Source organism: Pan troglodytes, chromosome 2 (assembly GCF_028858775.2).
Source record: "Pan troglodytes isolate AG18354 chromosome 2, NHGRI_mPanTro3-v2.0_pri, whole genome shotgun sequence".
Classification (NCBI taxonomy): Eukaryota; Metazoa; Chordata; class Mammalia; order Primates; family Hominidae; genus Pan; species Pan troglodytes.
Window position 1 is genome coordinate 118,514,420 of NC_086015.1, and position 13,037 is coordinate 118,527,456.

The 13,037-nt window shown below is 36.6% G+C and overlaps 1 long non-coding RNA gene across 1 annotated transcript in view; it reads left to right on the forward strand.

The window, feature by feature from the left end:
• Positions 1–13,037, forward strand: part of LOC134809466 (uncharacterized) — a 115,523-nt gene that overhangs the window by 51,277 nt on the left and 51,209 nt on the right. The window contains exon 3 of the long non-coding RNA XR_010155291.1: positions 6,504–6,580. This is a non-coding gene — a long non-coding RNA (uncharacterized LOC134809466). The remainder of the gene's footprint in view (positions 1–6,503; positions 6,581–13,037) is intronic.

Genomic DNA, 13,037 nt, shown 5'->3' on the forward strand with positions numbered 1-13,037 from the left:
CTGCTTTCTCTTGTGGGCATTTAGTGCTATAAATTTCCCTCTACACACTGCTTTAAATGTGTCCCAGAGATTCTGGTATGTTGTGTCTTTGTTCTCGTTGGTTTCAAAGAACATCTTTATTTCTGCCTTCATTTCATTATGTACCCCGTAGTCATTCAGGAGCAGGTTGTTCAGTTTCCATGTAGTTGAGTGGTTTGAGTGAGTTTCTTAATCCTGAGTTCTAGTTTGATTGCACTGTGCTCTGAGGAATACTATGCAGCCATAAAAAATGATGAGTTCATGTCCTTTATAGGGACATGGATGAAGCTGGAAACCATCATTCTCAGCAAACTATTGCAAGGACAAAAAGCCAAACACTGCATGTTCTCACTCATAGGTGGGAATTGAACAATGAGAACACTTGGACACAGGAAGGGGAACATCACACACCGGGGCCTGTTGTAGGGTGGGGGGACGGGGGAGGGATAGCATTAGAAGATATACCTAATGGAAATGACGAGTTAATGGGTGCAGCACACCAACATCACACATGTACACATATGTAACAAACCTGCACGTTGTGCACATGTATCCTAGAAGTTAAAGTATAATTAAAAAAATATATATATAAAAAGAAATGCCAGCTCTGAAAAAAATGTAAAAATAAAGTTTCCTGTTTTATTTCATTAGAAACATGAATTAAAGATCATAAAAGGCAATTCATAGAAAAATTGTAAGTGCGGTAATAAATATTAAAAAACAGACATGTTCTTACTAAAAATTAAATACATGTGAGTAAAATAATGAAGTTACATTTGTTGACTATTAGATTGATAAAAATATATGTTGTGGGAAAATAGTGAGTTATACATTTTAATGGCATTGAACAACATTTCAAGAAGACAACATGTATCAAAACTTTTAACTACATATTAGCTTTGACTCAGCAATTCTTCTTTAGGAATTTTCCCTCAAATAGCCAGATAATTCTACAGCTGTTTATTTCAGAATTGCCTTAGTAGTATAAAATTGAAAGTAAATGTCCACCAACAGAGGATAAGTTAAATGAATTATGGTACATCCATATAATAGAATATTATAATCTATTGTTATAGAAAAATTATATGGTCTATTGATAAAGGAAAAAATCAGATTACAAAAAAGTATGTACAATGCATATATTGTGTATGCCATTTATTCATTCAAATAATGAGTATTTTCTACATGTACTATGTGGTAAGCATGCTAGAGCCACTATAGAGATATCCATATTGTTTTATATGTGGTGTAAGATAATGAAAGAACTTCCACCTTGTCTCTATTATGGAGTTAATAAGCAAGTATGATGAAAAATAATACGGTTGCATCAATTTTGGAAAGTTTTCTGTTCTTAAATTTTAAAGCAGATGTATTTTTTATTTTGAAATATTAAATTAAATTGATCACTTTTCGTAGTTTTCCTTTTCTTTCCCCCCTCCCCCACATACGAGGGATCTGTGATGCTCTATGAAAATTGATTCCCCATCCTGACCAAGGCAATTTTCTCAGGTGTTCTGGAAATGTTATGTCTTGGTACATATTGTCTTAATGAGTTGTCAAGAAACAATATTTGTTCAAAGCCTTTGGAAAAATAGAAAAAAAATTAAGCCATGTACTTGTCAAAATGTCATTCCCATGTGAAGCTCAGAGAGTCTGAGCAAATACAACGTGAAACAATAAAGGTGAACGCTTTGCTCAGTTGTTGGAAATTGACGCTAATGTCAGTGGAAAACTAAACTTGAGAATGCAATGTTTAGTACAGTGATTCTATAACCTTAGTGTGCATAAGACTTACCAAAAGAACTATTTTTAAATGCAGATTCCTGGACCTCACCCCTGAGGTTTGAATTTGGTAGGTCTGGAATGGGCATAGAATCTATATTTTAATAAGCTTCCAAGGTGATTCTAATATAAGAGGTTTATGGGCTACGTTTCACGAAATGATGTTAATGGGTAATTATAATAGCTAATCTACTTTAAAATTTTGACAGATTTCCCTTAAAGCATATCTACTAGATATATTTCTAGGAGGATTCTTTAGACAAGCTTATTTAAGAAATCATGGAAATTATGTAGGGGGATTATGAGTTCATAGGCAGGTCTGCATTCCATTTCAAGACCTATTGGTTTTCTGGACCACAATTCTGAGCCAAAATTTTAATGAGCTGCCAATGTTTACTTCCATCAAATAAAAATTGGCACTCCTTTTCCTCAAACAATGGCATTAATATTTATAGATGTTCTCTCATACTTATAATTTTATAATATTTGGTAGATAGTGTGAATTCCCAAGAACCTGGTCATAAAAGTGAGGAAAAGAATATGAAAAAAGAGTGCTGCAAATGTAGAATTCTGATCAATGAAAGCAGCTATGTAGTATAAATAAAAGACTACTTTAGAGCAATTTGACATAATCAGACTATCAAATCTATGAATCTTAAGTGACTAAATGAATTACAATAAATCTGTCAGTCACCAGAGTAGGTTTGCCACAAAAGCAACTCTGAACTTCCTTGAAAAAAAGGTCATCAGAGGCGCAAGAAGTCTATATGTTGCCATAGCATATTATTATAACCAAGGTATACACTAAGTAAACAATTTAACATTTTGTGATCATTTGATTTAAAACTGCTTATAATTCTGAATTAAATAACTTTATGGGAAGAAATCCAAACAGCCTTCCATAATGTAGTTGATTAATTGAGGCATGAAAATACCTGCTCAGTTCAGATAATCAGAGTGTTTTATGGCTGAAAAACCATTTAGTTATGAATTTCTCAAGCTTTGTTTTTCAATATATTTATTTATTTTTGAGACAGGGTCTTGCTCTTTCTGTCACTCAGGCTGGAGTGCAGTGGCACGATCTTGGCTCATTGCAGCCTCCACCTCTTGGGCTTAAGCAATCCTCCTGCCTCAGTCTCCTGAGTATCTGGGACCACAGGCATAAACAACCATGCCTGGCTAATATTTCAATTATTTTGTAGAGACTGGGTCTTGCCATGTTGCCCAGGCTGGTTTTGAACTCCTGGGCTCAATTGATCGTTTTGCTTCAGTTTCCCAAAGTGCTGGGATTACAGGTGTGAGCCACTGCACCTGGCCGTGTTTCTTAAACTTTAATGTGCATATAAATCACTTGGGGGTCTTGTTAAAATGAAAATTCTGATTGATGGTCCAGAGTGTACAATCTGAGATTCTGCATTCTAAACAAGCTGTTGGTCCACCCAAGGACCACATATTGAGTAGCAAGGATTTATTTCTACTCCTTTGCTTAATAGATGAGGGACAGTCAGTGCTTCACCTGCTTTTTTAGGGCATCATCATGACTTAGGCAGACTTGAAGTCATTGGAACTGAATATTATTAATGTCAGTTTCTCAAACTCTTACCACTAAGGTCTCTGGTGAGGCCTTGGTTGCTACCTTTCCTGAGTTGAGGTTTTCAACTTTTTATTTCATTCAGTGTGAGAACTGAAAGATTACTTTTAATAAATGTTATTTTTCTTTTTACCTTTTTTTTTGGCCTGAGTTATTCAGACATGGTTTCTGTTGCTTGCAATCAACATAATATAACCTATACAGGGTATGTTTTGGGACTTACATGGCAAAGAAATATACCATAGTTGCATTACAAGGGAATAAATTCTTCTTTCCTCAGAACACAGCAGATAAATTTATTTCCTTAAAAGCTTACACAGATCCACTGGTGACTCACAAATGTCTTTCTCCAGCATGATCTTCTTCCTCATCTTCCTGGCTCTATCCAACTTCCAATTTGGCACTTCTATTTGAATATCTAATAGTCATCTCAGACTTAACATATCCCAAATCCAAAATTGAACCGTCCAAACTTGATGTTTCTATAGCAAATGGCACTCTTTTTTACGCAGTTGCTCAGGTAAAAACCTAAGAATCATCCTTGATTTCTATTTTCCCCTCCCTAAATTCAATCCATTAGCAAATTCTATCAGTTCTGCTGTAAACATCTAGCAAAAATCAACCACTTGCTATCTCAACTGCCTTGTCCTAGTCTAAACGATAGTCATGTCTGCCTTACACAACTACAAAAGCCTTCTAGTTCTACTTTTTGCTCCCACTCTAGTTTTTCCACATAGCAGCCCAAGAAATTCTTTTAAAATGTAAACAAGATCTTGTTACTTTTATGCTCAAAGCTGTTGAGTAGCTTCTTATCCCACTGAAAATAAAATCCAAACTCCCTACCATGATTTGCAGAGCTTATGTAATCATTGCTTTACTAAACCTCTTTACTTCTTGTAAAGAAATGTGCCATCTTTTGCTGCTCTCCCCTGGCACTCCCTGCTCCAGCTATGCTGGTCTCCCTCTTCAACTGGAATGAAAGTCCTAAGGGCAGAGATTTTTGTCTGTTTTACTTACTGTTGTATTCCTGCTACCTAGAATAATGCCTGTCACAAAGTAGATGTCAATGAATAATTCTTAAATGATTGAATGAAGAATGTGCAATCAATTAGGCACAGTAAATAGACAGACCCAGTCACTGGGACTCTGACAGGAAGTGGGGACTGGTCACTGGAGACAAGACCTACGTTTTTACTGCTAACTGCTTATACTGCTAATCATTTATACCACTAATCATCCGTGTGTGGTATTACCTTTAATTTTGAAGTTCAAGATTTGTTCCCATAAACTTAGAACAAGGCTAGCAGTAAGGTAGATTGGGTAAAATGGCTGTCATCTAAGCTTCTCATTTTTCCCAACCAGAAGAATACAGTGTGTAAATGGCCTTCAAATGACCGTAGCTGGGAGTAGTAGAGAGATGCTAAGGCAGGCAGTGAAGCAGGTGATGTGTTGCTGTTACTGTACAGAGTTGCTATGGATAGTTTGTGTAGCTTTAGGAAGAAAATAAAGTAGATATCTTGCAATATATCAATTAACCAAATAAATTACTTGTTATTCATTCTTAAGCCTGTTCTGCCAGAAAGAAAATGGCACAAAATATTAACAAAAGCTTTGTATAAGATAATTGTGGCTTGGAAATCTTATGACTGCAAATAATGACTTGACTGTGCTCACAAGGACAAAGGAATAAACAATAAGTAGAGATTTTAAAAATTACCCAACACACTTCTTCCACAGAAAGAAGGTTTTCCACTTTCTGTGGAACAGTGTCTATGATTATTCCTATTCTAAAGCCATTCAAGTGTCTCTTAGTTCCTTAGCCCTCATTTTCTTACAGATATATATTACTTAGTTCTTGCTTTTTCCCAGTCTTGTCCAAACACCAGCATCAACAATCTTTCTCCTATAGGTTAAATTCTACAACTCCCTAAACCAGTGGAAATCAAACTTGTCAGTACTTTAGTTGTTCAAATTTATAAGTGAATAGAGTCTGGAAATGGTCTGTGGCCTCCAGGCTGAGTTTTAGTGTCCTGGGCAAAGCCCTTTGCCACATGCTTCTGCAGTAAGGGGCAATCTGCCCAGTAATGTTCAACATATGTAACTAGTCCGTGTGCATGGTTTCTGCTTCCTGTCTGGTGTGCAATCTAACTTTCTACTGGGACCATAACCTCCTCATCATTGACCTAATACTCTAATCCTCTTTCTTTTTTTTTCTGTAAATCTACTTTCTCTGGGGACTGAACTTTCTTTCGGGCCACTTTCAAACTGGACTAACTTAATTGCAGACCAAAGTGTGCCCAAGAAGAAGTATAGCTACTATCCAGAGACTCTTCCTATAGTGCTCTGACTTCTTAGGTAGAATCTCCTGAATATCAGCATAAGTCTGGACTAGGTTCAAATTTATACTCCTCTTTGAAGACCAGTCTTACTGCCAAGTTATCTCCCGTAGCCCCAATTTTGCTGGTTCTGGCTAACTCTTCCATTCCTTTTTTCTACTATTGACAGCATAACATGTCTGAGTACAGAGTCCACATGTGTTGGGACACATTCCTGGAGGTCTGAAAGCAGGAAATAATAAGGATAGTTGTGAATGCCACTGTGTCATGGGGTTTAACTTGTTACAAAATTCTGTGTCCTGGGAAGAAGGCAGAACATTGATGGAAGTAAAAGTTACATATGGCTCTGCTGAGGACTCATGAGTCCAAGATATTTGCTGTTAGTTTCCTACAACTAGGACAGTCACAATAGAGTTGGATCTCCATTCTTAAATGTGTAGAATAGTAATGCTGATTTATGGAAGGGCTACAAATTCCGTAGTTGAAATAAAACCATTTTTTTCTCTTGGAGTTAAAAACTCTGGTATTCATAGATGGATGATTACTATTAATATCCAGTTTAGGATTAATAAAAAACTTTGAATCTAGTAAATTCTTTATGTCCTCTACTTATGACTTTTCTCTCGGAGATGATAGGAATGGAATCCTCTTCTAATGAACCCAGCCTGACTAATTTACTGCCAACATTAGCAAACATGAAATGATAAAGAGAGAGGGCAAGGATAAGGATAAGATTAGGCCTTTTAAAAATTTTTTTTATTTTTTGTTTTTTGTAGAAACAGACTGCAGATTGAATTCCTACATAGGCAATTCCAGAATTCTTACGAGACATGCATTAGGACATCAGCAACAGGTAAGTTTAATAACACAAATGAAAATAATTGGTTGATAAGACATTACAGTATTCCTCAGGGGAGTTGCTTGGTTCAAGGGAATGAGCTTTTCCAATTTTGATAGAACAATTACAATGTTCTCCGTAGAGGAAATGTTATTTTAATACTGGATTTCAAGAAATCATTGTCATCAGGAAGTATCTGTCACTGCTCTTGAAAGAATTAAGAGCAGTTTTGAAGGTTATGTGTACTCTTTGGAATAAGAACAAGTGGCAGATGAGGAAAAGGAATCATATATTAGTGTATAATAGATTTTTTTCCACGATAGTTCCCATGGTTCTGATCAGATGACTATGACCAACACTTTGTTACAAGACAGAAATGATGGAAATATGTAATCTGGTTACTGACCAGAAGAGTACCTATCCCTAGAATATTGTATTTATATAGATTGAATAATAAAATTTTATGGTATTTAGGTCAAAAGGTACACTATACTATGACTAAGATTTTCTCCCTCCGTTATCAGAAAGTAGACATGAGCACAAAAAGAATGATACTCTATCAAGCTACATGGCCTTCGATGGTCAAAAAATGTTTTTAAGAAATGTGTTCTTCCGTTCATGTATTTATTCATTCAAGAAGTAGAGTACCTAATACTAGAAACTGTGTAAGGCACTATACACAGGGGAAAACAAAATGGTTCCTGACAGTTTACTGATTGTAATCTAGTGGTGCATTGAACACACAATAAAAGATTAATAATTATAATAATTAAAACTGTGACTAGTGCTATGAGGGTCAAGACAATAGAGGCTATTTGAAAGGCAATGTGATGCTCTTAACTTGATTTTTTGAGTAGAGGGAGCCAATGAAAACCTCTTTGAAGAAAAAATAGTTATTTAAGTGAAGACCTAAGGGATACAGATGTTAACAGGACAAAGAGAAGGCAGCATAAGGAATTCAGGCAGAAAGATCAGCCTAGATGAAAGCTCTGAGGTGGAGAGAGAAGTTAGCGTGTTTGGGGAACTGAAGGTTCATATAGTTAGGACAGAGAGTTAGGGTGATAATGGCTCTAAATACCGTTGCAGAGGTAGGCAGGGACCCTATCTTTGCAGAGCCTTGTGGTTGTGGTAAGAAGTTTATGTTTTAAGCATAATTGAAAGCTAAAAAAGAAAGTCTGATATGTGCATGAGGAATCATATAGACATTATCTTTCTACCACAGGTGGTACCAAAAATAAAAAGCAGATTAATTTTAAATGGGATGATTTTATTGAATTGTAGACTAAAGAACTACATAGACCAATGCTCCATATTGTATCCTGCCTTTTCTTGGCTACCTTCTAGGACACTCATTATTTTTTGGCTACATAGTAAGTATTTTACAAATATACATATTTGTAGTTCATATATATATATATACACACACACACACACACACACGTATTTATATATATATATATATATGTTTTTCCAAATAACATTTGGCTCAGCTGAGAGCTCTGTGCAAGGTTACATTCTGGGGGAAACTTTTAGTCATTAAGGCTAGATTGACAATTGAGCAATCCATCATTAGTTGGTGAATTTGTTTTGGATATGTCGAATTTGAAGCCATTACAGGACATCTATATTGAATTGTTCTAGGTTGTTATGGAGGAAAACACATATTCAGGATAAAAATGAAATTATTGTTCATAAGGCTGGCATTGTAGCAAGGAAGGAATGGGGTATTCATAGCCAAACCTGGGTACTTTCATTTCCTGGTCCCTTAGAACATCACACTTACATTTTTTTTAATATACAAAAGTATATCCTAAAACTTCTCTGAGAATTGCTTTGTGACCGGAGGCAGGAAAGGCCTAGTGACCCATATTTAGGTGGGAAATAGGAAAACAAGTGACAACAAGGAAGGGGAAAATGAATTTGTTATGGGTGAACAAAGTTCAAAAGTCTTTTTGAAAAGACTTTTAGCAAACATTCAAAAGTGGTCACATATAAATAATAAATATTTTGTTTATATAAAGGGTTACAGTAGTTTCCTAGGAGAGTAAAATATTAAAGATATTTTTTAGCCGTGATTTAAATTTTTAGAACATGTAACATGAAGATCTAATGACCATGGAAGGACTGATTTCCTCATTAGTAGGCATTTTGGAAATTTGAGTCTGGAATACAGCAAGAGAGGTCAGAGATAGAGATGCAGACTGGAGAATTATTATTACAGAGATGATGATTAAAATCATGTCCATCAATTGATAAGCTGATTCAAGAAAAGAGTGATGATCAATGGTTCTCAGTTTAGGCTACTATTAGGATCACCTGGAGAGTTTTTGAAAACCACTGAGGCAGCCCCACCCAAAAGATTCTGTTTTAGTTGATCTCAAGGACTGGGCATCCATTTTTTAAATTATTCTCCAGGTAATCATAATAAGCAGTCAGGGTTGAAAACCTTAGTACAGATAGAGATGGGCTAACAATGGAGTCCAAGGAAGAGTTGCAGTGATGTAGAATCTGTTAGGCAAAATGTTGGCCTTCATGGTCTTCACCTCCTCGGGTTACTCCTACGAATATGTCAAAACGTCTTTAAAGATGTCATTTAGGTTGCTAATCAGCTGATTTTAAAATAGGGAGCTTCTCTGGATTGTCTAGGTGGACCTAATCTACTCATGTAAGCCCTGGGAAGCAGAGCTCATTTTCTGCCTGATGGTAAAAGAGGAGTCAGATATTTGAAGCCTAAGAAGGATTAGAACTGTCCTCCTTGACTTAGAGATTAAGTGGATCGTATGTCAAAGAAACAGGAAAATGAGTTCCTACAATCACAAGGAACTGAATTCTATCAACACTGTAATGGGTTTGGAAGCAGAATCTTCCCCAGAGCCCCAGATAAGAGCACAGCTGACACCCTGATTCCTGCCTTGTGAGGCCCTTCGCAGAGGATCCAGCTGAGCCATTCTATTCCCAGACTTCTGACCCACTCACTGTGAGATACTAACTGGGTGTTTAACCTTCTAAGTTTGTGATAATTTGTTATGGCAGCAATAGAAAACTAACACACAGAAAGAAAACTGTAAGAGCCTAGTATCACAAAAGCCAAGGCAGAAAGAAAAGATGTACTTTGTACTTTCAGTTAAAAAGTCATTTACTTTTTTTTTTTTTTAAATGAGACAAGGTCTCATTCTGTCACCCAGACCATAGAGCAGTGGTGTGATCACGCCTCACTGCTGCCTCCACCTCCTGGTTTCAAGCAATCTTCCCATTCTCAGCATCCCAAGTAGCTGGGACTACAGGCATGCATGCACCATCATGCCCTGCTAATTTTTTATTTTTTGTACAGACAAGGTCTCACTATGTTGTCCAGGTTGGTCTCAAACTCCTGGGACCAAGCAATCCTTTTGCCTTGGCCTCCCAAAGTGCTGGGATTACAGGAGTGAGCCACCATGTTCCACCATCATTGCCTTTTGATAAAGTAGTTCCTCCTTCTTAATGAGTAAAGTACTTAGGACTAGGGCTTCTTCTAGTGGCCATATGGCTTATACAGCTTGCATTTAAAATACAATACCCAGCAAACTTAGCCTGACATTACTCATTTCTTATATATAGCATTTATCTTTTCCAATACATTTAAATATTTTCAGTTGAGTACGGAGTCTTTTCTCAATCAAAAGTAGCACTATCAGTTCTAACAAGAGGAGTTTTGAATGGATTTTGCTATGCAGGTAAGGTCCAAAGGTAGGAGTTGGAACTGAATCTGGCAATAGAGGGCAGGAAAACATAGATAAGAGTAGAGGCAAATCTTCTGTGGGAGTCGGGATGGGAAGCAAATGAAGACTATGCAAGTGGGAGCAAAGCCCTATGGCAGAAAAGAGTATGCAAAGGCCCGCATGTGCTAGAAGGCAGGGAATCCACCCACCTTTTACCCAGTTGAGGCTAGTAGGTGTGTTCTGGGGTCTCAAAGGAATGGCAGGGAGAACAGCAATGTCTAAAAGCGATTGGAAGAAGGGTTGACTTCTGGGAGAGTAGCTGGGATGCCAGTGAAGGGATGAATGTAACTGCAAGTTAATACCAAGGGAGACAGTATTAACAGAGAGGTAAGCACCCAGTAACAGGAGAGGCCAGGACATGAAGCTGCATGGCCCATATCCACAAATGGCAAATTTAATGATGTTAGTTGTTCAGAAGCTACTTTTGAGCCTCTCTCGGGGAGAATTGAAAAGAGCCTCTTCCATGGGATGATGTTAATAAGGGCCTGATACAGAAAACAGTTTTTGGTTGCTGCCATGACCTTAAGTTTTTTTAAAAATATCTTTTCAGATCAATGGAGCCCGGGGCAGCATCTGTTATGTAGTAATACTTTTTTCTAAATCCATCTCCAAATTGTTCATTGTTTGGTGGTTAATTCAGGCTTTCACTATTTCTCCAAGTGCCATAGTTAGTGCTTAAGTAGGCTTTCACCTTCTTTGCATATTTAGGACAAAGCTTTTTTTGGTTTAGACTGCAGAAAAAATGGAGGCTTCTTTCCATCCCTTCATTTCGGATGCCAAGACAGCATGTGATATTTCTAGCTCTTTTATGTTAAAATTCTAGTTCATTTTATGTATTTTTCTGTTATTATCACCCTCTTGCTCAAAACAGATCATTATATTATAGATATAAGTTAAAATATATGAACTTCTGTTAACTTGGTTTCTGGAGAATAAGCATGGAAACAATCTCCTTTATTTGAAGGTTTCTTTGTGGAGTACTTCATTTGGAACCTTGGTTTGTACTGCAGCAGCTGGCTTAAACACATATTCCTTAGTCTCACCTCCTTCTTTATTTTGATGGCCACTGACTTACTTCAAGCCTTCTTATTTTTTGATGGGACTACTAAAATACTTTACCCATCTCTGGGCCCAATCACACTCATAACTCACACCCTACACCATAGGTAAGAATGGCTGTTTATACACACAAATCCAATTATGTCATCTTTATTCACTTCAATGGCTTAACATTGCTGATAAGATAATGTCAAATGCCTCTGGGATAGAGAACCAGAACTTTAGTGACCTCTATCTACCTATCCATCCTCATCTTCTTGCCTCTTCTAAATAAATTCTGCACTTAAGCAATACTAAACTACTTGCCTGGCCTCTGCGCTATTTCTTTTTTTCTTCCCCTCTATTGCTGGCTCACCCTGTCTCTGTGCTCCAAAGCACCGTAATCATACTTCTATTGTAGTGCTCAGTCATGTGGACAGCTACAATGTAATGTGTCTTCAAGTAGATAGTGAACTTCTGGAGGTCTGGAATTATATTTAGTTATCTTTTTATTATTAAATGAACAATTCAATCTCTAACTAAAATTAATGATGATTTGGTATATGTCTCATGCTGTTCATGTTTCTTTTCCCTTTTAAAATGTGCATGTTTACTTTCATACAATAAGTGTATCATCATCCAGATATAGGCATTACCTGGGTAGTGTAAGAGCTTCTTACAAATGCAGAATCTCAGGCTCTTAGACCTAGTAAATCAGAATCTGCATTTAAAAAAACCCCAAGGTGATTCATATTTCCAATACAGTTTGAGAAGCATGGATCTAGGAACTATTTCATCTAATAGTTCTAATTGCATTCAGGATATTCAGAAACCCCTTACCAGTGTCTCACATGTGTACTTTGGTGGAGTATACAGCTTTAGGAGCTCATAAGCTTTTCTCACCAGCCCCAAAATCCTTGCTTTACATGACAAAGTTAATTTCTCTGAAAACAATCTTTATCATTTGTTAAAGCAACTTCTGCACCTGAATTGGGTAGTATTCATATGGTGGATTATCCAAAGTAAGCTTAAAACAACCACTCTCAGACTGTGAATTAGGCCAGCTCATCCCCCCCCCGATTTTTCCTGTGGACAGTTCTAACATTTGCATTGGACTTTCAGCCTTCCCCAGATGAAGATAACTGCGTTTTTGTTACCTATTCTTCTCTACAAGGACACTTATCTTGGGCTGCTTCTCTTTATTACTTTTATTGTCTTTGAAAGCTAACTCTAATTTCCCATTTTCTCCTCTGTCCCATATTTCTTCTTTGCAATTATATTCATCCATCACTCTGTCTATAACATAGTCTAATCTTAGTTCTACTCAGCTCTTGTCTCAATAATATTAATGAGATAAGTATGAAAGGCTGCATATCAACAATTTCATAGTCTTTTGTTTCTTTAGTTCTATTCAATCATCCCAGAGTCTTGAAAAGTGCATAGAATCTTTACATATTTTCCAACACCTTTTATGTATGTCTTTTCATATATGCATTATTACTAAATATTTAAGTATAGGCATCAATATATTTTCTGGAGTTGTGCCCATCTATCTCTAACAGTGTTCCTCCTTGCTTTGAAGTCTTAATTATTCTCTAAAGGCAGATTTATACTTAAGGTCTAATCTCCTGTTGTTCTGACTAGCTTTTTTCTGCTTAAACTATTCCAGATTTTTC